Raw genomic sequence first — 25,484 nt, 5'->3', positions numbered from 1 at the left:
GGCAAGAATTACCTTCACTCCCGCTGCTTTCTTCCCGAAGTCTAACGACGCACAGACACCTTCGTGAGACTTTCTCAATATTTGTCACGTCTCCCCTTCTTTCCGGCCCTGCTCTCGGGGACGTGGTTTGGGGCCATCAGTCCCTGCTGGAATACAGTGATCTCCGGCTAGATGGCATCCCTCCCAGCCCATCCACACTCCAGCTCCTAAAATGGCCTTTCTAGAAGCAAACTGGGTCGTGCTACGCCGTGTACCCCATGTGTCCAGGTGGTCCAGGAGAAGCGCAAACCGGAACAGAGCAGCTGCGCCATCCCGGGTCACCGTTCCCTGTCCTCACTCTGCCCTCCTTCCTGCCCCAGAGCGCGGGCTGGGCCGCGCCGACACACTGTGTGAACACGGCTTCCCGGGTCTCCACCCCACTGTGGGTGCCGCGGTCACTGCCCGGGACGCCGTCCTGCTCCACCCACAGGCCGTACCCCTCCTCGCTTCATGCCGCAGGCCATGTGAAGGTGTCTTCCCCAGGCTCCCCGTTCTCCTCACAGAGCCAGACGATGACTCTCAGCTTCTCTGTCTGCCTCTCCCACCAACGTGGAAGCACGTGGGACAGCCACCATTGGTGGCCCTTCCTGCAGGTTTGTTTAAAGGGGTGTTATAGTGACTGCGTTGAGAGGTCTGCTGGTTATCAGAGCTGGGCCATTTTTACTATTTCATCTGTAAAACACACTCACAAAATCCACAGAATGGATGCAATGAATCCCATCTTACAAGGCTCCAGGAGCTGAACCTACTGCCTAAACTTACACGAGAGAAAAGGTCCAGATGAGATCCGCCCATCAGTGAGAGCCCAGCAACGGGCCCACAATTATACAGGTGTGCCTCAAAAGAAATCAGATAAGGGAATGGCAACCAAGAAGGTGACAGCCTAGATTCTCTTTTCCCTAGACAATTATAGTCAGGCAAGAAATGCCATAAGGCCAACATCCTGTAGACAGAGCATCTCACAGACAGAAGTCCGGACAGTGGCCTCCACAGGCCTCCTCACATCTGTGGGGACAGACACGCTGGGAGTGCCTTGGTGCAGAATGGCTAGTTCTCCTGTGAAAGGTCAGTTTACTCATGAGACAACACGGCGAGTCCTATTACATGAAACAGTGTTGAGAGCCAAGGGACCCTAGCATGTGGCCAAGAGAACTCTGGACACGTTTCATGTAGAGGCGTTTTCTGCTCATCAGGAGGGGGTGGGGGAAGGACCATTCCTTATCAGGAGGTGACAGAATGTGTAGAACCTCTGGGTTTGACCCTGCTAGTGTTCCCGCGTTGTTTGTTATGGGTTGAACTGTGTCCCTTTCTAAAAAGGTACAGTGAAACCCTGACCCCCCGCCCCTAGAATGTGACCTGGTCAGAAAACAGGGTTGTTGCAAATGTCATTAGTTAAGATGAGGGCATATAGGAGTAGGGTGGGCTCTAATTCAGTGTGACTGGTGTCCTTGTAAGGCCACGTCACAACGGAGGCAGAAATTGAAGCAGTGCCACCACCAGCCCATTAAAGAGGTGAGGAAAAAACTCCCGACGTGTGTCGGGGGGCATGGCCCTCGGCACCTCGTATCAGACCTCTGGCTTCCAGAAGTGCGAGACGACACGTACGCGCCATTTCCAGCCACCGCTGTGTTGTGCTTTGTTCTGGAGCCCAAGGAGATGAACACACATGCTTCTCCTTCCACGGCCGTCGCAGGGAGCCTCCGTGAGGGAGACGGCCAGGGAGCGGGCTTCCGAGGGAATGAGCATTTGGTCTGACAGATGTGAGAAAACCTGGCTGCGAACAGAGACACGGGGGCTATTTCTTGTGAGTCTGAGCCCACACATAAATTACAGAGGGACACTGAGAGGAAGGGAGTTAGCCGGAAAGAGGAAACAGGTGAAAACTATAGCAGGAAGGGTTTCTGTAACTTAAAAAGGAAAAAAAAAAAAAAAGAATCCTCAAAATAGAAATGTCCCTCAAGACCTGGAACGGGTACAAAGGAGAATGTGCAATGTCTGCCAGAAGTTCTTCTTAGCAAAAATAGTCATCTTCTAAACAATATTTCATAGACATCTACAGCATTGCAAACACTACGTGCCTCTACGAGAGATGGGAACTAGATGCACACATGAAGGAAACTCTCAGAGACACTGAAAGCCAGGGCTTTGATCCCCCTGGCAATAGTCCCTTTGGTATGTCTTCCTCATCAGACAACCACAAGAGGAGGCTGGGGTGGGGGCCGGGCGCCATGCTTGGTCACATGACGGATTATATATGCAGAGAGAACCTTCCTGAGACACAGAAACATGCTGGCTAGAATGAGAAGAAAATCCTCTTTTTTAAAGCATGGTTGATCCAATAGTGAGTAGGAGAACAAAAATGTAGGCAAAAACTGAGGCTAAGAAGATGTGTGTGAAGAGGGAGCCACGTTTGTCGATCCCTGTAATCCAGACCTGAGTTTCAGCAGGGTCTGAAGAATGGGACATGGAGTAGGCCTGGGGCTGTGCAGGGTGGGAGGTCAGGTCAGGGTCACTCTGCTGAAAATCACAGTCCACACAGAGCAGACTATAGGGGGGGAGCAGGAGAGCCTCCCTCTGGGAGGAGACTTGCTTATTCAGCTGTGAGCTCTGGAAATGGCAAAGGACAGAGATTCTCCTGTCAGCCTCCTGCCACTCATAGTTAGACCTGTTCCAGGCCAAAATTCACACTACCAACCTGAAAAACTCTAAGCCAAACATTTACTTTTTAATGGTCTCAGATTGTACCATCCTGAGGACCAGGCAAAAGCAAACACAAGTACTCTCAAGGAAGTACTTTAAATACATCTCAGAGCTCAAACAGAGAACATTCTAAGGAATGTGGCTTGCAGCCATAAACTGCAGTCTACACGAGGAAACAGCTACCATGAGCAAGAGTCAGCAAACAGAGTAAGTAGCAGACTCAGACCTGAAACACACAGAGGTGTGAGTGGCATAAAAGTTGTTTAACCTATTTAAAACACAAAAAGAAAGATAGAAAGCATGACAAGGAAACTAGAGACTACAAATGATCAAGCAGATTTGTTAACATTAGTAGAACTTTAAAAATTAAAATGCAGGGGCGCCTGGGTGGCTCAGTGGGTTAAGCCTCTGCCTTCAGCTCAGGTCATGATCTCAGGGTCCTGGGATCGAGTCCCGCATCGGGCTCTCTGCTCTGCTGGGAGCTTGCTTCCCCCTCTCTCTCTCTGCCTGTCTCTCTGCCTACTTGTGATCTCTGTCTGTCAAATAACTAAATAAAATCTTTTAAAAAAATCTTAAAAAAATTAAAATGCAATGATTTAAAGTAAAACTCAGTAGATAAAGAGCAGTTTAGACAAAGCCCAAGAAAGAGTTAACAAGGGAGAAGTTAGAGCTGACGATAATTGACAGAGTGCAACAGGAACGTCAAGAGACAAGACAGACAAAAGCCGGTGGAAGAGACGTGAAGACAGAGGGAGAAAACCCAGGCCTGAGTCTCACACTGAGAGAGACAAACAGATACTCTGTATTCAAACACCTGAGCCAATGGCTGAGAATTTTTCAGACTTGATAAAATACACCCATCCTCAGGTTTTTGAAGCCTCCCAAATCCCAAGGAGGATTAAATAAAATGAAATCCATACCTAAATACATGTTCAACTGGCAGAATGCCTCTTTCAACAACCAGAAGAAAAGGCAGGTTTTGTAGAAACGAGTGTTAGTTGCAGCGTCCGTGCCCACCTCAGTGGCCCTGGTGGAGGGCACAGACTGGCGGATCAATAAGTAAACAGTGTTAAGGGGAAACAATGATAACTTCAGAGTCTCTGCCTTGCAAAATATCTTTCAAGAATAGGGTCCAAATAAAGACACTTCAGATGAGCAACCTGAGAAATCTGAGTGACAATGACACTTACGGGTGAAGCTAAACACTGGGAACTGCATTAAAAAAAAGAGTCCGGGCGCCTGGGTGGCTCAGTGGGTTAAGCGTCTGCCTTCGGCTCAGGTCATGATCTCAGGGTCCTGGGATCAAGGCCCGCATCGGGCTCTCTGCTCAGCATGGACCCTGCTTCCTCCTCTCTCTGCCTGCCTCTCTGCCTGCTTGTGATCTCTCTCTGTCAAATAAATAAAATCTTAAAAAAAAAAAACAAAAAAAGAGTCAAAGTATTGCACGATCTGGGGGGCTCACATCAAGTTAAAAATGAAATCTTGATTTTAAAAAGCAGCATATACAGCAGGATGGGAATCAGAGTTAACATCTAACGTCTTGCTTAGAGCGCAGCCACCACGGGCCCTGAGTGTCTCTGCACTCTCTATTCCTGCTTGCTGAGTATGCGAAAATATAAGGCACTGCCCACTCCTAACCCGCTGTTTCTCAGGACTGTTTTGGCAGCAAGCATCCTTGAGGGATGAAGTAATGTTTCTCTCCAAGACAAAGCACAGGCTTGCCACCACTTGTTACAAAACGCTAGGTCCCCCAAGCTCAGTGTTTCTCAGCAGGATGCTGTTTCTCTGCGAGCATGGTAACCACCTGCCCCCCACGCTGATGTCGCTGGGAACTTGGGGCCAAAGGAAACCAATGCCGATCTGGTATCCAGGCCGCTTTCTGCTCCTTGCATAATAAAGTCCCTTCTTTCTGATCCCTGATGCTTATGTCTTCTTCCGCAAAAGGTAACAGGCTAATTGGTTTGTAAGCAAGGCAAGATCAAACTGAACCATACACAAACTACAAAGGTAGAAATAAATAAAGATAAATAAAAAATTACAATCAATGTTAATGGGGTAAACTCTCCAGTTAAAATACAAAGAGTGCTACATTGGTTTAAAATAAGTTTAGTTTGGGGCGCCTGGGGGGCTCAGTCAGTTGAGCTCCAACTCTTGGTTTTGGCTCAGGTCATGATCTCGAGGTGAGAGTCTGAGTCTGGCATTGGGCTCTGAGCGTGGTGGGGAGTCCAAAGGAGAGTCTCTCCATTGCTCTTACCCCTCGCCCTATTTGTACATTCTCTCTCTTTATCTCTCTAAAAATAAATAAATGTTTAAAAAATGAATAAAGATAAAACAAGTCTAGTTATAAGAGACATGTCTAAAACAAGAGACTCAGAAAATTTTACATGAAGGAATGACAAAAGACATATCATGCACTACTGAAAAGAACCTTGATAAGGCAACATTAATGCCACACAAATTACACAACAAGAATTTGAAGATAGAACATCATTATCTACTGAAGAAAGTTTCAATTCACCAGTAAGATTCAGTAATCCTAAATCTGGATGCACCAAATGATATACTTTCAAAATATACTGATCAAAAAGTGATAGAACCAAGAGGAGAAAGTGACAAATCCATTATCATGTGGGGAAGTTCTTAAAATATCACTCAGAAATGATAGATCAAGCAGAAAAACAAAATTAAGTGTTGAGATAATACATTTGGGAAGGCTGGCCAAAGGAACACATCTAGTACTCAATCCAACCACTCTAGGCTACACATTCTCTCCAAGCACACATGGAAAATGTACAGAGATTGACCATATGGTAATCTAGGCCACAAAGCACACAGATTAGTAAATTACCTAAATAATGGTCACACCGTTGTTACCATACAGATCACTTTTACTTTATTGCTTAACAATCCTATATGATTGGAAATTTTAAAAATATAGTCTTGATAGCTTACAAATTTGTATATTATAATGTATAATGTATTATTATACAAACTATAGGAAAGATTGCAGATTACTTGGATTTGAGAGATTTAAAAGAAATATTGCTTTTCAATCTCTGTGGAATGGTATTAAGTAAAAATTCAAGATGTGTTTATAGCATCAAGTATTTCTGTTAGAAAGAAGTCTGAAAATATAAAACTTTTAAAAATATATATTAATATATAACTTTTTTTAAAGGTTTATATATTTATTTATTTGACAGACAGAGATCACAAGTAGGCAGACAGGCAGAGAGAGAGGGGGGGAAGCAGGCTCCCCGCTGAGCAGAGAGCCCAACGCGGGGCTCGATCCTAGGATCCCAGCTGAAGGAGGAGGCTTTGACCCACCCAGGCACCCCTGAAAATTTATATATAACTTAAAAAAACTTAAAGGTTTTTTAAATAACATCTTGATTTAATCTTCCTTTAAAGCTTCGTTTAAGGGCTGTCTTCTCTTAGAAATTTCTCTACACAGACGTGCACACAACCAACACACACATAAACATACATGTGCACAGATAACACACACACACACACACATACACACATCACCCCTGATTTTCATGCTTGTCCCCGGAGTGCCTACAGCGTCACATACCCACCTCCCTCCCACACTCCACACCCTCGTCATCCACCTGCGTCATGTGACCGGACAGAGGACCACACTGTGTCTCATCTGACAAGGAGGCAACTGGTGTGGGAGACACGTTCAAGTAATGTGTCTTAATAGGACAAGCGAGTGAGTTCTTGCCTGCAGGCGCCGTGGATTCCCACAGAGGCACTCGCCATCTGAGGACTTTCACCGGCCCCTCCTGCAGTTAGCCTGAGCATATGTCCACCTCTGCCAGCCCTGAGCAGCTCGAACGTTGTCACTCCGTCTGCTGCGTGGCCTTTGTGAACGTCACTCCAGGCTGGCTTTCCTCCAGCTCCTGCCTCTCATCCGGAGGTCCTCACCTTGGTGGTGGCACCACACCGTCAGCTTCCTGATCACTTACCCTCAGACCCGCCTGCAGAAGCCGCACCGCAAGTCTCGTTCCCTTTCCCTCTTCACCCTCTTGGGCATTCCACTGTCAGGTCCTGCGGAGTCCCCTGGGCCACACCTCCCTGATGCCCTGTCCCTCCACGACCTCTCCTGGCAGGTCTCAGCTCTCCTGCCGAGCTCCATCCTCCAACCTGACTCCGGTGCAGTCGACACAGCGGGGCGGACGGGCGCCACTTGCTACCCATGCTACCTCGGCTGTCGTCCACCCGCCATTCGCAAGCCTCACTCTCCATGACGTGCATGCGTACACACACACACACACAACCACACACATGAGCGCACACACAACCCCACATGCACAACCACACATGTGTGCACACAGGCACACATACAACCCCCCCACAACCACATACGTGTGCACACGCGCGCACACAACCCCACACACGCACACACACAACCATACATGCGCATGCACACACGTGCGCACACACACACGCACACAGCCACACAGGACTCTCTCTCGACCGCGAGAACGACGAGCCTGCGCCGTTTGTAAGCACGTGGATGGGTCTACAGGTATTACACTAAGTGAAGTCAGACAGAGCAAGACAAATGCTGTACGATTGCACTGATACGTGGGATCTAAGAAACAAAACAAGCGGACGGATAAAAGGAAAAAGACCCCTACATACAGAGAACGAACCAATGGCTGCCAGAGGGGTGGCAGGGTAGGAGACTGGGTGGGGGGGCGTGGAGGACAGAGTAGTTCGTGGGGACGAAGAGCACAGCCCGGGGCATGCGGTCACTGATACTGGGACAGGGTCGTGTGGTTGTGGGGGACAGATGGCGGCGGCACTTGCAGTGAGCACGGACTTGTTCAATCGCTCTGTTGTGCACCTGTAACCAATGTGACACCCTGTGGTAACTGTGCTTCACTAAAACAAACAATGCCCAGCGTTCGTCCCCGGCTGCCCTCAAGTCCAGCTCCCAGCGACCCCCGCCTCTGCTCTCTTCTCCAGCCCAGCCGGACCGGGCAGGTCTGTGTGACGCGAGGAAGATTCCCTCAGCACCAGGCCATCGTTTCACTGGGAGTTCCAAACGGGCACAACTTACTCATGCCCTGGCCTGCTGAACAAGAGTCCCTCTCTCCCCACGAAGGAATGAGATGAGGCTTTCCCGAGGTTCTATTTTGGGGTCTTGGCAGGAAATCTCTTATCACCACCTTCTTACTCATCACCACTGAAAACTTACAGCGTGCAGCTTGCACCAGGAACGAGGGGGTGGGGAAGCGGGGTCTCCCTTAGCTCGCTGTTGGCGTGGAAGGGGCCCGGAAAGGCTGGCTCCTTTTCAGACCTGGGTTCTGCATTCACTACAATGGGCCTTACATGAAGGCCAGGGGCAGCATATGCCTTCGGCCTTGTGTGCAAAGGTAAAATGAGTCAGACACGTGCACACGGGTTGCATTCTGCGGGTTCAGGAAGGTCAGAGCGTGGCTCCATGTTAGGCGATCCAGTCTCTCCCACCTCGGTGTTCTAGCTGAAGTTCTGAGTGATTTGGACTCTCAGAACCACCTGCAGAAAGCTTTGTCCCAGGACCACAGACAAGACTGCAGGATTCATCCGTGCCTGGGCAGCATAGCCAGATCTGAGGTGGGTACATAGAGCTCGTGGCCCTCAGGTTCAGGCTCAGGTCTGATGCCTGGACAGCCCACTTTGTTTTGCTTTGATTTTAGCTCCTAAAATCCTGGCCTGTGGACAGCTCCATGCAGAAGTCCCCTGCCTGCTGGGGCAGGCACCTGCTGTGGCCACGTTTCATACCCCTCCTCGTCCCGCTCATTTTACAGTGGCAGACACCGTGTGCCCGAAAATGTCAGCACAGAACACATCCCTGGCTAAGTGAGGATCGCAATTCAGACCAGAACCGAGATCTCTTGGTTGAACACCAGTACTCTGCTTACTTTATCTCATGGTCACACTTTGATATATTTTTTTTCTTTTCTTTGGTGAAAAGCAGAAGGTATCTTCCACTTCCCATGGCTGTAACCATTTGTACAACTCAGCAAGTACAAGTGTTGTATCATGTGGGCAGCAGTTCAAAGATTTTTTTAACCAGATTATGCAATTATCCCAATGCTTAGCATTATGTAAGTGTACCTGAAAAACAGGTTATTACAAGCAATAAAACTAGAAACTGGCAGCTGATTCACTTCTTACATATTTCCGAACTTTGCAAAGGATTGTGATATTCACGAGGCCATCCTCTTGCTCAGCCGAACACGGTGTCCACGGCAGACAGTTCTTCACGGAAGGACAAAGGAAACCCAAGGAAAGCCGGGGAGGCTTTCATCTTAAGAAACAGAGAAAAGAATTTCCCTGAGGCACTTTCTGCTGTCACTTTGAACACTGGTGACAGTGATCCGAAGTTACAGCCGCCGTTACTAATCTCACTGAGGGTTCGTGGAGCGGGCGACAACCTCTATGCAGGTTCTCAAACAGCACGTCTGACGAGCTAACGGTGACGACTTACTGCGATGTGCGGCTCTCACGGGGTCGCCTGCAACAGGCTGCTGGACTCTTGGCTTTAATAACTCCTCAGTGCTTTCTCCCGGGTCCATCCTGAAATACAGCTTCCAAGGGACCCGTGTGTCCATTGTAGCTCGTGGTTTTTTGGGATGCCCCCACGACAGCCCAGATCAGCCCGTCCCTCACTCCACACCCCCCGGAGGCAGATGACCAATGGCGAAGGCCCTCAGGATTCAGGGGCACAAGGCGCAGCCTGTCCGCACGGGTTCCCGCTACTGCTGTGTCCTGGACATTTCTTCGTCCTTTCCTGCTGTTGGGTGTTCAAAACCCCGAATGCTAAACAAATGTAAGAATGTTAAAGAATGTTAGAAGAGAGACTCAGCAAGAGGACTGTTCCATGAACGCCTCTGCTCCGCAGAGAGGAGAAGTCGGAGGGCTGGGGTTTTGGAGGGAGGGTTGGTCGCAGAAGAAAAACAGATCACACGTGGCAAAGGCCATTCTGGGGTAGGACATCCTCTCGTTTCTATCTGCTACTTAAAAAAAAATCTCACCAGGAACTTATTCCGTGTGCATCTTTATTCCGATTTTCTTTCCCACTTGTAACACATTATCTTCTTGGGATATTTACATCATGTGGTTTACCGAAAAGACAGTTGGAAACATAGTGTTCGATGGAAAAGAGAGGAGGCTGCTTTCCTTGCAGGGCCCCGCATCCAGAGCTGGATCATTCCCCGGTGTTGCCTCTGCAGAACTCAGCAGAAGGCTCGTGGGGGTCGCTTTCGGGGGACTCAGACTTGAATCTGACACCATTTCTTGACTTAACCAAGTTGTTTTCTGTCTTGTTCGCAACAAGCTTCTTTATGATGTGGAGAGACAACTCACGCTTGGCAGAGGGCGAGACGATCAGATGCTCCATGACACCTCCCTGAAGAAGTCCTAGAGCCACGTGCTGGGGTTCCCGGTGTCAGAGGACACCCAGCATCTCCGTAATCCCCGGCGGCCCTGCTGTGAGCTGCACTGGGCTCTGCACACCCGGCCTTGACCACGAGAATAAGGGAACCTCACCTCCATCGAACAGGCAAGCCCTGAACTCAAACTCCCATGGCCAAGACCACACAGGGAAGCCCACAGTGCCCGCCTTGCCTGGCTGCTCCAACCCCTCGGGCTGCCTCCATCACGTTGGGTTCCACACTGGCCGGATTTGGCCCCTAACCAGGCTGCAGAGGGTCTGAACCTCTGAACTTGCCACTCTGTTGTTCATTATTTCACTTTTTTGTCCCATGTCCTTTGTCAGGAGGTAAACAACCCCTGGAGGCTCGTCAGGCTCCATCTCGGTGTGAACTCCTGTCGGGTCTGGCCCCACTGTTCTCGATCAGGCATGAGAAGACAGAACCCGCACTGTCGTCGGCACTGAGAAGGGCTGGTGAGCCTCTCCCAGATCAGCAGAAAGGAGTGAGTGTTTCCCTGGATTTCTCCTTAGTAACCCGAAGTACGGAGGACAGAGCAGCCCAAGCCTTGCACAGGGTTTGTGTGACTTGAAGAAAACCCCTAAGAGCATTTTAACTGTGACTGTTGGTTCATTTTACAAACTACATGGATGGACAAAAGAAAGACGTGACCCCTGAGGGGGACAGTCACCATCCGCACCGACTCAGGCTCACTGGTTGCAGTAAGAAGAGAAATGGATGGGAAAGGCGACATGACCCAGGGGACACTTGTTTCACAAACTCGAATAAACATGGTCATTAATACCTATGCTTAGAGCAGATGTCCTCAAGTGCTTACTGTTGTTCACTATAAGGCTTTGCAGACATCAGGGATATTCTCAGTCTGTCTCACAGAGACCTCTGCCCCAGCGCTGGCCGCCAAGCTGAGCAGACCCCTGCAGGGAAAGCACCTCCCTCCGGCGGAACTGGGGGAGACACCAAGAGCCAACAGCAGGCTGTGCTTCTATCTAAACGGAGTGATTCCCCAGCCACACCGGTTACGTGTTCAAAGGCACGTGCCCACGCTTCACAGCAAAAGACTCTCAGTATCCCCACTTCACAAGTGCTTGCCTCTGAACTCCCGGAAGGAAAGAGAGCGAGAGCTAATTCCAAAGACTGTTCCCAGTGCCACAGTTGACTCCTCCCAAACGAGACTCCCTTCAGCAGCGATATTACAGACCTACCACAGAGACCATCACGACGCTCTGCACTGAGGGTTGGACACGTACTTGGACATGAGACCAGCCACCACTCACTATGTTCACTCAGAAAGGGTGCAGTCTGCTCTGCGTGCTCCAGGACTGGCAGCAGGACTTGGCGCAGGCGTAGCAGGTAGGAGCAGGTGCAGGAACAGGCATGGGGCGGGAGCAGGTGCAGGAGTAGGAACAGGCATGGGAGCAGGTGTGGGGGCAGAGGCAGGTGTGGGAGCAGGCACAGGGGCAGGTGCAGAAGATGAGAACAGGTGCAGGAACAGGTGTGGGTGCAGGAGCAGGTGCAGGAGGTGGGAGCAGGTGTAGGAATGGGTGTGAGCGTAGGAGGTGGGAACAGGCAGGGGAGCCGGTGTGGGGGCAGGAGTAGGAGTGACGTGGAAGCAGGCATCGGAGCAGGTGCAGGAGGTGGGAACAGATGCAGGAGCGGGTGTGGGGGCAGGAGTAGGAACAGTCACGGGAACAGGTGTGGGAGCAAGTGTGGCCGCAGAGGATGGGAGCAGGAGCAGGTGCAGGAAGTGGGAACAGGCACGGGAGCAGGTGTGGGTGCAGGCACAGGAGCAGGTGCAGGCGCAGAGGCAGAGGGGAGCATGCGGTGGGGAGGCTGTCTCTGCGCCAGGTGGCTTTCTGACCGGGGGCAGCCCCCCACTCTGAGCCTTTCATCCTGAAGGATGTCAGGGTGTTTTGCTGGATGATCTGACAGATGGTTCCCAACATGTTCTGATTGAAGAATTTTATTTTCTTAAGAGGACATTACCCTGAATCTGTCAAATAGGGTCCATCAGAACGTTTCCTGATTGAGCTCCTTCATCCACATGGCATCTCCTTTCTGTGTCACCTAAAGTGACAGGGCAGACACGGGAGTGGGGGGCCACCTCGGCAACAACCAGCTGTGAGCCGTTGCGGCTCTCGGTAGCTCAGGGATGCTCCGTACCCCCTTCTGCTTTCCATTGGGTTGCCTGTGACTTGGATAAGGTGTCAGAGACTCTGCAGACCCACAAAGGTGACCCTCCCCCTCGGCTGTGGGGTGAGGGAGCTCAGGCCCAAAAAAGGGGACGCCCACAACTGAGAAAGGTACTCATTTGCCCTGGCAACACGAGTTTTAGGACATCTTCATCAGAATGCTTCTTTTTCCTTTCATGGCCCATCCACTGACATTGTATTTTTCCCCCACTTTTCATTTTTAACAACTTAAAACCTTGAGAAAGGCCAAAGAGCAGCTCAGCACGTGGCCATATCTGCTTTCTGCTTCTTGCTCATTCACATTCAGATGCACACGACATCCCCGTACGGGTGTGTGTGTGTGTGTGTGTTTATTTGAGTTTTTGTTGTTTTATTATTTTTTAAATTTTTTATCTAACTTCAATTTAGTTAACATACAGTGTATTATTAGTTTCAGGGGTAGAACCTAGTGATTCGTCCATTGCATGTAACCCCCAAAGCTCACTGCGTTTTGTTAGGTGATTTTGAAAGCAAAATTGTAAGTGTCCTGATACTTCACCCCCAAAATGCTTCTGCATGCGCCGCCCCCCCCCCCCAACAAAGCACACTTCTCGGCAACCACAGTCATGAACGCAGCCAGGGATTCAGCGTGTATATCATATTATTGAATTTGGGGTCTGTTTTACAATCCCCCCCATATCTTTTAAATGGTTTATTTTGCCCAATTCACAGTCCAGTCCTGGATCAAGGGCTGCAGCCCGTTGCCGCGTCTGGGTGGGGTTCTCTGACGAACCAGCCCCGTTACTGCGTTTGCCACATTCACGCTCCTGAAGGGAGAACGGAGGCGGGGTGGTCCCGTAGCTGTTCCACCGCCTGGACATGTCTGCTTGTTCCTCCGCCAGTAAAGGTTCAGCTGACGTGCATTCAGGAACCAGACTCCACAGGTGGGCCAAGCACTCTGCCCCGTGCTGTCTCAGGGCGCCTGGATCGCCGACGCACGCCATCCCAGGGCTTTCGGCCTCTGTCCAGAGACCCCGTGGTGCAGACGACCTTTCCCATCAGCACTTTGAGGCCTGCCATGCAGATCAGGTGTGTAGCCTGTGCCCAGACTTTCCCTCAGTGGCCGCACCACCTTGCAGGAGAAATATTAAACAATTTCTTTATTTTTTTGCTTCTTTCTCTCCATATTATTCATCAAATCCCCCGAAAAAACAGGACAGAGGACGCTTTTGGCTGCGTGCTGGGTGCAGCCGACCAGTTCAGGTGTGAAGGTGCGGTTTCCTGCGGATGACGGTCTCCCCTCGTCCTACAGGTGCATTTTCCAGCTTCCCCTCAGCTCAGCTGGATGTTCTCACGGATGACCAAACCTGAGTACATGCGCCCTCTTCCCGGTCCCACAGCCAGAGGTCAGACCCATGGGACAATGAGAAGACCCCAGTGTTCCTCGGAAGCCTGCCCGTACAGGCATTCTGTCTATTCCCCCAAATCCTCAGAACTGGGACTGTAGCAGAACGCAGGTCCCCATTCTCCGGAGGAAGATGCAGAGGCTCAGCCAACCTAGTTCCTGGTGCCAAGGTGCCAGCTGCAAAGCAGTGACGCTGGGATCTGAGTGACTCTGCACATAACATGCCATCACCTCTTCTCTATGCTTCTTCCTCTTTCTTCTCAACACCTGACATACAATATGCCTCTTGGCTTACTTCTTCATTTTCTGGTCCTTCCTCTTAGACAGGAAGCTCCCTATAGACACAGGCCGGTGTGCGGCTGGCCTTTGGTACTTATCTGCCGAAGACATGCGTTGACCAAGCTGTTCTGCCTCCAGACCCCGGCTCCCCTTTATGCCATGCGCTCGCCCCGCGTTGCTAAGAAAGACTGTCTTTCTCTGGCTGGTGCTAACCAGACCATCTGCAGCTGCTCTCCTTCTATGCCAACTGGCCAGTGCTGCATGGGGTGAGCAGGAGTGGGGAGTCCTGGGAGGGGAGGACGGAGAGCGCAGGGACCTTCTGGGCCGGAGCAGCAGGCTGGGCTTCGACTCTGAGGGAAGGGGGAGCTGTGGGCAGGCCCTGAGCTGGGGAGGCGCAGCTCTGGCCGTAGTTCCCAAAGGACCATTGGCTCATAATTGTGAAAATTGTCTACGGCTGAGCCATTCAATTAGGAACGATCTGCCACATGAGGCTCCTTAAATTTAAATGCACTAAAATTAAATAAGATGTAAAAGTTAGTTCCAGTAGAGGAATACGTGGTAAAATTCAAATCAAGCCTGCAGTTTTGATTAATCGCATACCAGTGCTGGTGTCTTGGGTTGGATAAATGCACCACGGCAGAACAAGATAGGGAAACTGGGTGAAGGCCATGTGGGGACCTCTCTGCTTTCTTGGCAACTTCCCTGTAAATCTAGAAATACTCCAAAATAAAAAGTAAAAAAGACCCACAATGTAGTAAAGACCCTCAATGTAATTCCTCAGTCACACCACCACGCTTCCCGAAGCCACAGACACAGAGCATCTCCATCACCAAGGGGAGTTCCGCTGTTTGGTGCCATCCAGAGGCAAGAAAGGGCAGAACCAGGAATGCCATGGGAGCTCAGGCAGCAAAGCAGGGACCAGGGATGCAGTGGAAGTTGCAACAATGTTGTCACACAATATTGTCACACTTGCAACAATGTTGTCACACTTGCAACAATGTTGTCACACATCTCAAGTACCTTCCAATTCAGCGACCCCTTGCATCTCTGAATGTGAGACCATTTTGACCACAGAGTCTGTGGCCAAATGTCTGAGAGGGTGTGCTAATGCTCCCAAAGTAGAGCTTGAAAGTTTTTTGGCTTCCTGGGGGTCCCGGGCATCCTGTGTCTGCACCCCGGAAGGACACCTGGCTCTGTGCGGGCAGCGCTCCCCATCCGAGTTTGCCCGCATGTTCCTCATGCCGCCCCACCTGCTCGCTCCCTCACCGGCTGTCGGGGGGCCTTCTCCTCCTGGCCTGTTGCTGCCAGCAGTGAGTCAGGAAATCATGAGAAAACAGAGGTCAATTCCCCAAAATACCATACTTTAACTTAAAACACATAAATATGTATTTACTTTGCCAATCGTTTTGGCCAGGGCCAAGGGCTTCTCTGAACGGGAGTCCACTTTCTTCTTTGGTTAAACCGTGGCTCCCCTACTGGGCTGTATGAAGGTATTTTCAGCTGCAAGTGACTCAAACTGATGTAAGTAATAATGAATTAATTGCGTCTCCTAGCAAGGGCTCCGAGAGTTCCTGGGGGCCTCGGAGTCGCTGACCAGCAGACTCACGGCGTCGCTCTCCTTGGCAATCTGCGACGCGAGCTTCATGTCCAGTGCGTCTTTCCTGAGGGTCGTAGGTGAAGCAGGACCACATGTATTTAGTGGGGAAGTGAGAACTCGCCCCACTGTAGAACACTACCCTTCTCTCATCTAAGATGCGCTCCATCTCCGATGGTACTGACTCGTGAGAAGAGGCGCATCCCCTTAGGAAGGGGAGAGACAGGACCCGGCCAAGTGGTCTCTAATCCTTCCCAGCACTCACATCCCCACTGCGATTCTCAAGGTACTGGACTGGGGGAGAACTCAGATTCACTTTGCAAAGTGCCCAGAGAGCCAAGTCCTCCTGGACAATTACACCCCCAAATGTTCACAATGATTTCACCCAACCTTGTTCTCAATTGTGTTCAGACATTTCCCAAGTATTCTACTTATCTTCTGTAGCAATTTTCTTTTTTTCTAGCTGAAAGTTCATCTGTTTATGGTAGTTTCCCATCCCTTGTGTCTCAGGGAATGCTGCCTGCAAGGCGAACCATTATAAGGCCCCAAAAAGAAAACACATGGTCCACTGACTATGACACGCCATCACTGTGTCATAGTCAGCAATTCGGACTTCAGCGACAGCGTCGGCCCCCAGAGTCGGTGGTAAATGATGCCACATGCACATGGCAGCACCGGCAGGACAGAAAACCAGCACAGCTGACTCCTGTAGACCGCATAACCCCCCAGCGGAGCGGAGCCACGCGGACCTGCCGGAGGGGTCCACGTCGGCCATGGCTGGGAGCCGAGTGCCCTGCAGCTGAGGCTGGCGGGGGGGTGGTGGCTGGAGGTTGGGCAAGAGTCTACCTGTTATTACGCATAAGATGCAAATAAAAAAAATCAAAACTCTCCAAAAGAACTAAGATCCATATTCCTTTCTTGTTACGGCCCCAGATTCCGCACGGCGAGTGAAGTCCTGCTGGTTGATAATGACGGGCCAGCGTGCGGAGCAGCGAGTGCCCCGGTGCCTGGCTGGCGGGAAGGGGAACGGCGCCACCAGTTTGGAAAACGGGAAGCCCCCATCAGGAGAGGGTGGGGTGCCGGCCTGGGGTTCAGGATGACGTACTGCTGGTGCCAGGCAGAAAAGGGCACGCGAGCTCTCAGGATCGTGCCTGACAGACTGCCTCGAGCTGGAAGCAAGCTGCCTGGTGCCAAGATGGGGGCACGGGGCGCGAGGGGCACACGCGTGAAGGGAGCGCTCTTGAGCACCGAGACAGGCGAGCCTTAGCGGCCCCCGGCACCACAGCGACCCTCCCAAACGTGGGATGAGCAAAAGACAGATGCAGACGAAAGCACGCGGGGGGATCACAAACTCGGAAAACACACCCCTTGCTTGGGAAGCCCTGTGCGGGCAAAACTGTGTGAGGAGAGCCAGAGTGACAGTGACCTCAGCGTGTCTGTTTCTTTCTTTCTTTCTTTTTTTTTTTTTTTTAAGATTTTATTTATTTATTTGACAGACAGAGATCACAACTAGGCAGAGAGGCAGGCAGAGAGAGAGAGGGAAGCAGGCTCCCCGCTGAGCAGAGAGCCCGATGCGGGACTCGATCCCAGGACCCTGAGATCATGACCTGAGCTGAAGGCAGCGGCTCAACCCACTGAGCCACCCAGGCGCCCCAGGGTGTCTGTTTCTTGGCCCCAGAAGGGTTCCCTATGTGTCTGTCTTGTTATTACTTGTTAAGCTGTAGAGGAGCACTTTGGGCACTTTCATGTCTACAAACATTTCAGATAAGGAGGAAAGTCCTGCGCCCGCCCCGCTTGCAGCGGGGACTGCCTCCCACACACACCGGGGGCGCACCCTGTCCTGTCTTCTGTCGCCCTGTGACTCAGACGCAAACGGTCCCCCATGCGATGTGCTTCTTGTACGAGTGGCGAAAAGCTGCCTGAGACAGAGCCCTTGCCAGCAGGGTGAACCTAGCAAATGTGTATTGACTGGCACGAAACAGAGCAGATCGATAAACCCCCGTCATGCTTCCTCCACTGCCCACGCGCTGGGTCTGTGCTCCGGCGAGATCGAAGGACAATAAATGTGGTTTCTGATTTGAAGGACTCTGGACTTAGTCTGGGAGGAGAACAGCCCCTGAAGCATGAGGCCAGAACGCTGTGACGCACATGGTGGCGGAGAGGCCGGAACATTCCAGAACCTCTCCATTCCCAAGAGGATCCCAGCGCCGCGGATCGGGTATGCGACGGTGCAGGTGAATAGCCTGGTCATGTGGACTCCATGCTCACAGCCACCCGTGCCAGCGTTTGGATTTTATGAGACCTTGTCTGCCTGCGAAAACCAGGAAAGGACAGTGACTCTGTTCTAGGGCTCTGGGACCACTAAGACCAGGACTGGGGTCACTAACTGGCTTTGTGACCTTTGGTAAGGCCCTCAGTCCTTCTGCGAACAAGAGCAAGTACCCAGCAGGTGAGGTGATGGATCCAGGACAGGACAGACAGCGAGAGGCCCGAGGCTGTAAGTCACCACCTGTGTGACCAGCACAGGGGTGTCATTGGGCCCGGGCCCCAGCAGCCCGCGGGGAAATCCTGAAGAGCATCACGGGTACAAATCTCACTGCACAGGCAGGGTACCAGGTCTGCTGGAAACTAACACACCAAGGAGCAGAGCAGGATAACAGCACAAGTGCCCTCATGCTATGGAAATGTTAGATGGGACTTAACTGTCCCATTATTGCTGATTTTCTTACAAAAACAAACAAAAAACCCCACAAAAAACCAGAGCACCTCGGTGGCTCAGCTGGTTAAGCGTTTGCCTTCAGGTCAGGTCATGATCTCAGGATCCTGGGATCCAGTCCCATATCAGGCTCTCTGCTCAGCTGGAAATCTGTGACTCCCTCTCCCTCTGCTGCCCCTCCCCCTTGCTTGTGTGCACGCTCTCTGGCTCACTCTCTCTCTCTCTGCCTCAAATAAATAAAAAATCTTTATTAAAAAAAAAAATCCTCAGAGAAACTTGAGATACTAGGAGAGAAACTGACATTTCCACACTAAAACGTGTGAGTTCAGCAAACAATGCCATCTGGGAGGCTCGGACACGCCCAGCGATCGATCCTGTTCGCGTAAGATGAGCACAAAGCTTTGGGAGCTGCCAGCAGGACCTACAGGGTTTCCAGCAAATGACCCTGAGGACAGGAAGCAGCAGAGCCGAGCGGTTCCTGACAGAGGCAGCGATGGGCACACCGATGTCAAGAAGCAAAGACAAAGAGCCAGAGCTGAAGGCCCACTGGTCTTGGCCTCATGAGATCTTGTCCACCACAGGGAGAGGGGTCAGGGGACACATCCAGCTGACCTCGTGGGCACCGCCGATGAGTGATGGGGAGGGCGACGCGCTGCACCTGCCGTCTGTGTAGACTCTGTGACCAGCAGGCGGCCGGGGCTGGTTGGTATCCATGGGTCGGAAGGAACCTCGAAATTACATGCTGAAGGTTCTTCAGACTCAGCGGCCATGCTGCTGCAGCTGTCACCAGGCTGGGCTGCCCCCCCCAAACCACGGCAGGACCCTCCAATGCCCCGGGAGTGGCGCAGGCCAGGAACAAGAAGTCCCACACAGCGGATTCCCCGGTGGTCCAGCAGATCAACGCGGGCAGCAGCTTTCTGGGGGCAGCTCTGGCCTTTGCCTGCCTCAAGGGTTGCTCGGGAGCAGGTATTTCCGCAAGTTCCCAAGACCCTAAGATCCTTCCTGGTCCCTCCACGCCATTCGAGAAGGTGCTGGAGTCAAAACTGGGGCTGGAACTTGTCCTCAGGGGAGCTCAATGGACAAACTTTGAACTACCACGACCTTCCCATGACCTTGGAAATAAGCTGGTGGCAAGCAGGGTCAGTCACACAAACATCTGTTCCCTCAGCCGCTGTGCACAAGACACACGTGTCAGCAACACGCCTGTATCCCTACCTCACAGCCCCGACACTGGACTGAGAAAGATGCCCAAAGGCTCCCCTTTGGCGAGTACTAGAAGTTTCCACGTCCCTCCCAGAACTCCCTCCGCTCCCCCAGCCCGCTGCCTCCCTTCGCATGACTCATCTGCTCCCTGCCTCGCCCCCTACGTGGGAGGGTGAAGCACGTGCCCCCACCAAAGGCCTTTCCTGGCACTTACACGGGGACCGCAGCGTCATTAGCTCAAGTACAAGTTGGACAGATGTCCCCAGTGAAGCACTAATGAGGCAGGAAGAAAAACAAGTCAAATGGGCTAACGATATGACAGACACAAAGTGCCATTTCCCTCAGTCAGCTCGATGAATTAAAAACCAAAATTAAAATTATGTAGGATCACTCAGTAAGTCTTTCATTTAAACACAGGCTGACGAAACTAATTGCACCAGAAATCTCTCCCAGCTGCTCCCGGCGGCCTCTGCTCCGTCCCGGGAGGACTGGGGGTGACGACACAGGGGACGCTCTGTCCTCGGGGTGCTGCCCCCTCTGCTCCACGGCATCTGTAGGACAGATCACAAGAGCTTCAGGGGTGACAGCTTTCTTTTTCTTTTCTACCCTGGAAAACAACTACTTGATTCCAAATTTTGTTTTCTTCTTTCCTAAGCAGGGATTGGACCATAAACATGGATTCTTTTTTGCTTATTCATCTGACAGAGAGAGATCACAAGTAGGCAGAGAGGCAGGCAGAGAGAGAGACGGAGGAAGCAGGCTCCCTGCCGATCAGAGAGTCCAATGCGGGACTCGATCCCAGGACCCTGAGATCATGACCTGAGCTGAAGGCAGAGGCTTTAACCCACTGAGCCACCCAGGCGCCCCCATAAACATGGATTTTATTAAAGTTCCACTCTGTGCAGGGGCAGTAACCCTTCAGGCATGAGGGGGGGTATGCTCAGAGCTGCTGGCCCCAGAGGTGGTCCAGGCATGGGGTCCTCACACTCCAGCCCCAGGCCCATTGCCCACCGGCTCCAGCACTAACCACGTGACCAGGGACCGTACATCCTGGACCCCAGCCCTTTAGTGGGAAGATGTCTTACTGGGAGAACCAAAAGAATCAATGGAAATAAGGAATATTTACAAATTAATTACCTAAGCGTAAGGCATGAACAGTTCCCACTAAGCAAACGGAAGACTTTCCGAGTCTGCTTTCTCTTCCTTACAGCGCTTACGGTGGGCAGTTGTTCCATAAACTGCATGGGAACATCATGTCATTCTCTATAAATGAAGACTCCTATATAATCAGTGCTATTACTTTGACCTAATCTCTTCCAGTGCATTCCTACGAGTCTACCTGCATCTCACTCTCTTTCTGAGGGTGTGCGTGTGGGTGACAGAGAGACAGAGAGCAGGAGGGACAGCGGAAGGGAGAGAGAGGAGGGGGCAGGGAGGGAGAGAGAGAGACAGAGTTAGAGATTATTGAAAAAATATTTTAATGCCCTCCTGACACGCCACTCACACAGCAGGAATGTCCTTATGTCCTTATTGGGGGTTCAGAGGCTGACAGGATAAACACAATTCAAATACCTCATGAGCATAAATTCTATTTGGAGAAACATAAACATAAACAAAAACCATTTCCACAATTAACGGTTTCCTCACAAAAAGGGTAAGTACCACAAAAATAACCCGAGTGCCATGAGAGGAACGGAACACCAGCGAGCCGAGACTTCACGGTACTCAGTGTTTTTAAGCCTCACGTGTTCAGTTAACCTTGCAGAATGGGCGTCTCTGCGAACTTCTGATGGTTGCGTAATCTCCTGTCTATGTAGGGTTATGCGCTCTGGTCATTCCCCCATTGCTAGATTTTTTAAGTAAAAAAATCATACAGCAAAGAGTGTTCTTGGACATAAGTCACTAATTAATGTCTTATTAATTCCATAGAAACAAAATACCAAGTTAAAAGTCACAAAAACTTTGAGGTTAATATACATATGTTAAGTTGTTTTCCAAAAACTTGGATCAGTTCACACTCCCCCAGCAAGTTTAAAGCACCTACTAGTACTGACTGTTACACTTAAAAAATTGCCAACTTGCATGGTCAAAAGTTGTTTCCTCAATCAATTTGCATTCATTCAAGTACTGTTTAAAAATATTTGGTGGCTGTTTATATTATTTTTCTATTTTTTAAAAGATTTTATTTATTTATTTGACAGACAGAGATCACAAGCAGGCAGAGAGAGAGGAGGAAGCAGGCTCCCCGCTGAGCAGAGAGCCCGATGCGGGGCTTGATCCCAGGACCCTGCGATCATGACCTGAGCCGAAGGCAGAGGCTTTAACCCACTGAGCGACCCAGGCGCCCTTATTTTTCTATTTTGTAAATACATGAATGTCCTTTGCCAATTCTTTTCTATTAGAGAGTTATATGTTCCTTATTGTTTTTGAAGAGTTCTTTACCTATTAAGGAATTAACCCCTGATCAAAGTTTATGTATATATATTTCTCAGTCTATTGTCTTATCATTTTATTTACAAATTTTGACATAGAAACAGTTTTCAATATTTTAGTAAGTCAGATCAGATGATGTATTTTTGTGAGATTTTTCTTTCTTGTCATGTCTATTTAGAAAGTGCTTACCCATTCTGAGATCAATTAAACATTCAATCATAGTTTCTTTCCTTACTTTATGATTCAGTTACCTTTATTTAACATTTCTCTCTGGAGCTTGTTTTGAAGCACAATATAAAGAGAGGGTCTTCTTTATCTATACTCAATTTTCCAACGTGGTTTATTGAATCGTGCACTTGTCCCCCAACTTTGATGATTCTGTTAGAGCACACCAAGTCTTGAAGAGCAAGTTCAGCCTGTTGTTCTCCTGCTTAGTAATTCAATAAAACAAATTTCTCAATAGCCCTTATGGGAACCCTTGCTTCATTCCTGAATTAATAGGGCTGCGTCAAGTGAGTGAAGACAGGCTTTCTTTACCATCTCACGAATAGCTCTTTATTCTCAACTATTTAACATCTTAAAATCAGAAAGGGTCTTCGATTTTGTCCAATTACACTTTCCTCTTCCACGATCATCATAGGTGTAGAATTCCCTGCCCTGTTCGGGTTTGATTCTCTGGCCCTCCTCTTCCTGGGGTATTGCTTTTCCAAGAATTGGCTGTAATCGGGAGGTGACAGCTTATTCGCTAAGACAATTTAGCTCTCGGTTGGCAGGCAAGGGACACATATGTAGGGACGGCAAGAGACGGTGGGCACAGGAGGCCTGGGGACTCACCAGACCCCAAATCACCCACGTGTCACCCATGTGTTCGGGGACGTAAGAACCGCTCCCTCTGCGGGCCCGACCCCCACGCAGCGGCCACACTTTCCGGTCTCGAAGGACTCAGCGGACGCGGATCACTTATTTATCCCCCCCCCCCCCCCGTCAGGGCCAGCGGCGGGAGGTGGGACTAGGAAAAGAGATGGGAAATGAAATACGAGAGAGCAGACGGATTCGGTGATGTGAGCACCACCGTGGGGAAGCGTCTCACCTGGAACCAGCCCGTCCCAACGGACAACCATCTGCGCCTTCCCGGCTCACTGTACTCGTGTACATGTGGAGCCAGACTTAAAAATAAGCTTAGCACAGTGACATAATTTAGCGCGTAGGAACAGAATCAGACGCTGTGTTCGGGGGCCTGTAAATCCGCTTGAGCGGAACGTATCTGGACTCTGTGATTGAGCTCACTACTGTAGTGTTTCATCACAGCTCACGAACCCCAGCTAACAGGAGGGGCTTACTCGTGCCTAACTTTCAAACTCATGCATTAAAGCCCCAATTCCCAGGACTTCAGAATGTAACTGTGTTTGGAGACAGGGCCTTCAAAAAGGGAATTAAGTTAAAATGAGGGGTTGGGGTGGGCCCTGATGCAGTCTGATGGTGTCTTTACAAGAAGGGCGTGTTTGGACACAGAGAGACACAGGGGTGCGTGTGCGCAGAGGAACGCCAGGAGGCCGGGAGACGGCTGTCTGCAGCTGCCAAGAGAGACGTCAGGAGACCCTGAACCTGCCCACACCCTGACCTTGGACTCCCGGCCTCCAGGCCTCGGAGATGACAAACCCCGTCTTACCCGCAGCCCGGGGTGCGGAGTCATGGCAGCCCAAGCAGATGGAAAGGACAATAGCAACCCGAGCTGAGGTGTCCCTCCTGCTCCGTCCCCGGGGATCTGAGCTGAGACAAGCACCCACGCACAACCCTCCTGCTCCCTACTCTGGACGGGGGGCTAAGGGCAGCTCTGCCCCCATATGGCACCAGCAGGCACCAGGCGAAAAGACGGCTCCGGGAGGGAGGAGGAAGCGGGATCTGGTGCTGCGGCGGCGGCTCACCTCGCCCCCCCGGAACCCGAACATCACACCCGGGAGCACGAACATGGCGTTTCCCTTCTGAGGTGGCTTTGTCACCGCGGCCGACGGGCTCACCGGGGAGGCACCGAAGAACCTGCTGGGGGGCATTCAAGGGGTCTTCCCGTCTTTGGATGCTTGGTGTTGCCTGTACTCGAAAGGAGTATCTTATTTTCTGCAATGTGCCCATCAGATGGCCAGAATAATTATTCCCCCATCCCTCAAAGAACCTGGAACAGCGCCTTGAGGAGAAGCAGGTGCTGGAAGGTCTCCCCACTCTCCGAAGGGCCTGGAGGGGAGGGGGAGGGAGGGGGAGGGAGGGCCCTGCGGACAGCGCGCAGGGAGCAGGGCCGTGGCACCAGCACCTGCAGACAGGTGTGGGCACCGGGCTCGTTCACTGCCGAACGGACGGATCCAGTGTCAGGGAAACCGCCAAGCTCTGACACCAAGGCCCGAGTTTAAGCTCTGCATGGGTGTCTATTAGCCAAGGAATTCTGCATAAACTAATTAGAATCGCGAAGTCTCAGCTCCATTCCCTTTAAATCAGCATCCCCTCTACCGCAGGCTTTCTGGAAAGTTCAGTAGCGGCTGAAAAGGCTTTGTGGGGGCACCCGTTGTGGCTCAGTTGGCTCAGCGTCTGACTCTGGGTGTGGGCTCCGGTCGTGACCTCGTGCGCCACGGGAAGGAGCCCCCGTCAGGCTCCGCGTTCCGCGGGGCATCAGCCTGAGAATCTCTCCCTCCCTCGGCCCCTCCCCCAGTCACGTGCCCTCTCTTTCTCTTAAATAAATAAATGAACCTTTTAAAAAATGCTTTGTAAACTTTAAGTTTATGGAGAGAATTTGTTAGAACCTTAATAACTTCTGTGTCTAGTTTCATACCGCAAACAATACTAGCCGTTCCTCAGCCGCACTCTCGCCCTTGATCTGATCTGTCTTCCCTTGTTCGGTTCAGCTTCCCAGACCACAGTACACATGACCGTGAGGTCTCAGTCTTTGTCTCCATCGGCCTTCACTGTGAGTAAACCCTGTCAGCAGAGACAGCATCATCCCTCTTCTTAAAAAGCCCAGGGCACCCACAGCTGGACCAGGGCTCCAAACAAATGGGAAAAAAAACCCCACAGTGTACGAGACACAAGCAGTCGTGTCACGGCCCATGTTTGGACATTCACTCAGGAACAAAATGTTCTCAGAACCACTCACCAAAACATGCACTGAGGACGGAAAGATATTTTAAGGGCTGTGTCAAAAAGATGAAGTTGAGCCTGTCCTTGAGGTGTACATGCAAACACACACACTCACTTGTTTTATTTTGTGTTTTGTTTCCTTTTTTAAGAATGGGAATTGCAAAGCTATAAGGAAAGAACCATGAGCAGTAATAACAGTAATAAACGAATAAAAGTGGGCTGCATGAAATGGCTAAAATTTTGGCCATTTTTCCATTAAAAGTTACAAGTTTATTCACTGTACATTATATCCCACAGAACCAGAGAGAGGTCCACTGATGGTGGTGCAGAGGTTATTCTCACGGGAGACAGACCAGACCACGAAAGGGAAGAG

The 25,484-nt window shown here is 50.8% G+C and overlaps 1 protein-coding gene and 1 long non-coding RNA gene across 7 annotated transcripts in view; one reads left to right on the top strand and one right to left on the bottom strand.

Moving 5' to 3' along the window:
• RPS6KA2 (ribosomal protein S6 kinase A2) overlaps nt 1-25,484 on the bottom strand; it is a 292,155-nt gene that overhangs the window by 148,776 nt on the left and 117,895 nt on the right. The gene's annotated exons all lie outside the window — the stretch shown is intronic.
• On the top strand, nt 8,583-16,799 carry LOC131833372 (uncharacterized). Its single transcript, XR_009354428.1, has 3 exons — nt 8,583-11,540; nt 13,091-13,447; nt 13,574-16,799. It is a non-coding gene; the product is annotated as an uncharacterized LOC131833372 (long non-coding RNA).

Source organism: Mustela lutreola, chromosome 6 (assembly GCF_030435805.1).
Source record: "Mustela lutreola isolate mMusLut2 chromosome 6, mMusLut2.pri, whole genome shotgun sequence".
Taxonomy (NCBI): domain Eukaryota; kingdom Metazoa; phylum Chordata; class Mammalia; order Carnivora; family Mustelidae; genus Mustela; species Mustela lutreola.
The sequence above is the reverse complement of the archived record's forward strand: the minus strand, read 5'-3'. Positions and strand labels throughout refer to the sequence as shown.